The sequence below is a fragment of the Petaurus breviceps genome, unplaced genomic scaffold, assembly GCF_028583685.1.
Source record: "Petaurus breviceps papuanus isolate PSGF00001 unplaced genomic scaffold, PetGlider_PUasm1.0 38, whole genome shotgun sequence".
Classification (NCBI taxonomy): domain Eukaryota; kingdom Metazoa; phylum Chordata; class Mammalia; order Diprotodontia; family Petauridae; genus Petaurus; species Petaurus breviceps.
This window is the reverse complement of record NW_027186304.1, coordinates 56,745,596-56,750,112: the sequence shown is the minus strand read 5'-3', so window position 1 is coordinate 56,750,112 and position 4,517 is coordinate 56,745,596. Positions and strand designations below refer to the sequence as shown.

The following is a 4,517-nucleotide window of genomic DNA, read 5'->3' as shown; positions in this document are numbered from 1 at the left end:
TTAATGCCATACAACCAATCAACTTATAATCACTGCATATTTCCAGACTAGCCAAAAAGTTAAATGGACAATCAGCTATCACAGTAAATATTGGCAGTATTGTTACTACTTGTTTGTATCCCAAATATAAAAGCTTTAAACCATCAGATATTATAACATAAAAAATCCAATTCACATGAAATAAACATTATAACATAGGGTTAGCAGAACTGATAAAGTAAACACAGCTAGTTTTATACAACTTTTTCTCCATCTTTTAGTTTCAACAAAATTCAGATTGAAAACTGATTTGTCACTCAATTTTTACAGTATAAGAGGACTTTACAATTTAGATTTTACAATTTACAGATACCATAATAGAACAATGACATTATGACATTAATTGCATTTCTGATTCATCACATACCAAAATTATTGATAGAAAATTAGGCTTACCAAGTGCAGAGGCCTTTCTCCTCTCCCCACAGTTGCAGAGCTTGGTTGTGGACCCCGGGATTTGAAAGGAAAGAGGGTCATCTGCATGCCCCAGGGGCCCTCAATATAGCTGCTAAGCCTCCCCCCAATGTTTTTAGCTGTTCCAACTTTTACTCCAATAAATTTTGTGTCCACTCCTTAGAAACTTCTTTGAAAGTGATAGCTTTGACTTCCCTAGCAAGGGGAGAGGGAGTGGCGCCTACTCCCTTATCCCAGTTCTAGAGAACCCAAAAACCTCACCTTATGTATCAAATCTTGGAAAATATTCCAATTTGCCTAAATGCCAAATAGTAAAATGAATTCTGACTTTTCTTCATCATCAAATTAGGAGTGACACTTTTCAAAAGATGACCAGAATGCATTCAGTTGCCTTTTAGTTGCATTCTGTTACACAAAACTTTTCTCTTTTAAGTGAGGCAGGAAATAGTTAAATGTTAATCTACCTGCCTCTTTGTTCTGAGGGAAAAGATTCCCTCCCCCTCCCATCACCCTCTCCTCACTCCACTTGGCCAGAGTGGAATGAAGAGGAGATTTTCAAACTTTTAAAGATCTTAAAACTTCTGTTCACACTTTTCAATAGCAACTAACTTATACTATCTTAACTTCCTACCCATGTTCCTTTCTTTGCTACATGCTTAAACTTTCTTGCTTTTACTACTGTCTACTCATCCTTCTGTTGGACTTTGATTAAAGCCCCTTTAAAACCATATACATACTTTATTTCTTTCTAATTCCAAACTAACATTTCTCCTATACTCTTTCACTTGCATTTACCATCATATAACCTAAACAAGACAATATTTTGCTCTCCTTCTCTCCCTTTCCAGCCTGCACTCAGCAGCCGGGAAAGAAGGAGGGAAAGAGATACAGCATTTCAAAGGAATGTCCTGCAGTTGCAGTCAATGGTACAGAACTTTTCTAAATTAAATTTGGTCACAGACTCCCCATATCCAGAGGCCCGTTTCTGGAAGTCTGTGAAGTTGTCCAAAAGGCATTTCAAAGGAGTTCACAGGCCGGCTGTGGATGACCCTTGGCCCATAATGGACCTGATGACTGGAGAGGACAAACAAAGACACAGAAGGGACAGAACACAGCAGAAACACAAGATACGACAGGTAACAGTTCTGTGCACAGTATCCAACATTCACACATAAAATTCAAATAGACAAGGAAAATAATAAATTCAGGCTATCGAGTGGGACTCTAACCCACAATTCGAGCGCCTTGACAATCAGGTGGGACTCTAACCCACAATCCGAGTGTCTTGACAATCGGGTGGGACTCTAACCCACAATCCGAGTGCCTTGATGATCAGTTGGGACTCTAACCCACAATCCGAGCGCCTTGACGATCGGGTGGGACTCTAACCCACAATCCCAGCGCCTTGACGATCGGGTGGGACTCTAACCCACAATCCGAGTGCCTTGACAAATGGGTGGGACTCTAACCCACAATTTAATAACCAAATGGCAATTAAGATTAAGTGGGACTCTAACCCACAATTTAATTACCAAACCAAAAGCCTCGGGGGTCGTCACCTCCCTTGGCCAGGGTACCAGGAACTTAACGGCAGCGTCCCACCTATTCCCGGACCAAACCAAATCTCATGAGAACCAGAACCAGAAACCAAGAAATAAAAAGGTACTTTAAGGTCAGGCCTGACTTACCGGCGCCGTGCAGATGCAGATGTCAAGAGCATCTCGCTGGGGCCTCCAAATGAAACGTGGTATGAAACATGGTATGAAACATGGTACCAGGGGGAAAAACAGAGACTACAAGACTGACAAAGAAGACAAACATTTATTCACGAGTTCGAACCCGGGTCCAACCATACACTTAAGATGGAGGACCCCGAGTGTCTTCTCGGGCGTTCTTTTATACAGTTCTTGGGGAGAGCGGGAAACACAAAGGTCAGGGATTGGGTGACAGACAAGTATGAGCTTTAGAGATAGTGGCTTGGTGCCAATTCTATAGGGGTCAGGGGGGATGGTCAAGATTCTTAAAGGTCACCAGGAAGTCAGGGTGAGGAAGGAATGTGCTGACATTCCTTCTAGCAAGAAGAACAAGTCTAACAAGTTTATTCCCTGGTATGAGTGGCCCTACCGGAATCAACATTTCTCCTTGCATTTCCTGATTTGGGAGGCCCCTTCTCAGGAGGGAAGATCGGGGTAGGTGGTAACCACAATCAAAACACTTTTGTGGAGGAACATATTTCAAGGAGAGAAAGAATAAAATAAACAAGAGTGGGGAAAATAGAATGGGGAAAACACAGTTAATAGTAACTGTGGGGGCTTCTGCTGGGTACAGCCAAGATGGCAGAATTGAAGCAATAACTTTTCTAAGCTCCCCTGAGAATCCTGTCACTAAGATTAAAAAGTGAATCTGAATGGATTTTAGTGTCAGAATCCACTGGGAGACAGAGGATGGCAGAATCCAGCCCAGGAAAGTGCCCACTTGTGTCTGGGCAGGGAGAGTGGAGCATGCAGGGGCTGCACCATCCTGGACTAGAAAGTGGACTACAGGGGAGAGAAGGAGCCCCAGCCAGTATACTCACCCACCCCAAAGGCAATTCTCAGCCATCTCAACCAGCATCTCATCACATGACAAGAGGATCCATCAGAGCTGGGTAAGACAAAGTTCAGGGCCCACAGCAGAGACAGCAGTTTCTCCTGGGGCAATCAGTACACAGCCTGGAAGCATAAAAAATCACCTGTCTGATTTTCCAGGGGCCAGGATGGCAAAGTAAACACTAGCGGCTCCAATGCCCCCTCCCTGACTTAGAAAACCCAGAGATAAATGTCCCACCAAGAATAAAATCCTGAAATAGGGGACATAGCCTCAGGCTTAGGAGACACAGAAGAAGAGTGTAACTAAGGAAGTAAGGAGTCTGAAGTGAAGGGCAGGAGGGGTCCCAACAAGGCCTATCTCACCTGACTAGCAACAGCTCCCAAATCCCAGTGGTTGGAAACAGCAAGTGCTAATAACAGAAGCCTAGGTGGACCTCAGCACTAGTAGGTGAATCTGGAGACATCAGCTCTGCCAGCTGCCACCTGCTGAGCCTGCCTGAGCTGTAGCACAGGGGCATAGAGGTGGAAATCTGAAGCAGCCAGAATACCCCCTCCCGCATGGGTTACTCTGTGAGCCTCAGGGTAACTCAGGGGAAACATTGAGAATCCTGACCTTGGCCTCAGTCTAGACAACCAGAGGCTACAGCACACAACCAGTCAACAACCAGACCCTGAGCTCCCAGTCTGAGAAATCAGGAAGTAGGAAATTACAATGGGAAGGAAGGAAGCTGAGAAGGAGAAGGGGAAGGCAAGAAAAGAGATCAGAGCTTATTATAGTGAACTCTTGTTCACAACCCAATACAGAGGACAACATGGCCTCCATACTCACACCTGAGACCACAGAAGGAAATATGAACTGGCCTCAAGCTCAAAAAGCATTCTTAGAGGAGCTCGAGAAAGATTTTAAAAGCAAAATTAGGGAGGGAGAAGAGAAATTTAAATCTACAGTCACCAAATTGAAAAAAAAAAGTCTCACTGAAGAAAACAAATCCTTAAAAAGTAAAATTTGTGATCTGACTGGAGAAAATACCTCCCTAAAAAAAGGAACTTCAAAAACTAACCAAAGAAAATAACTCATTAAAAATTAGAATCAGTCGAATCAAAGCTTAGGATGCTATGATGCACTGAGAGTCAATCAAGCTAAACATGAATATTGAAAAATTAGAAGAAAGTGTAAAATATCTCACTGGAAAAACAACTGACATGGAGATCAGATCCAGGAGAGATAACCTAAGAATTATCGGTCTCCCAGAGAGCCATAATGAAAAAAGTAGCCTGGACAACATCCTCCAAGGGATTGTCAAAGAAAACTTTCCTGAAGTCCTAGAATCAGAAGGTAAAATAGTTATCAAAAGAATTAACCAGATTCCTCCTGAAAGAGATCCCAAATTGAAAACTCCAAGAAATATAGCAACCAAATTCCAGAATTACAGGGTTAAAGAGAAAATACTGCAAGCAGCCAAAAAGGAAACAATT

The 4,517-nt window shown here is 42.8% G+C and overlaps 1 long non-coding RNA gene across 1 annotated transcript; it reads right to left on the bottom strand.

The window, feature by feature from the left end:
• Positions 1 to 1,722: 1,722 nt before the first annotated feature.
• LOC138170529 (uncharacterized) lies at positions 1,723 to 3,408 on the bottom strand. The gene is made up of 2 exons (XR_011170655.1): positions 1,986 to 3,408; positions 1,723 to 1,897 (listed from the first exon to the last, which is right to left on the bottom strand). It is a non-coding gene; the product is annotated as an uncharacterized lncRNA (long non-coding RNA).
• Positions 3,409 to 4,517: the final 1,109 nt, after the last annotated feature.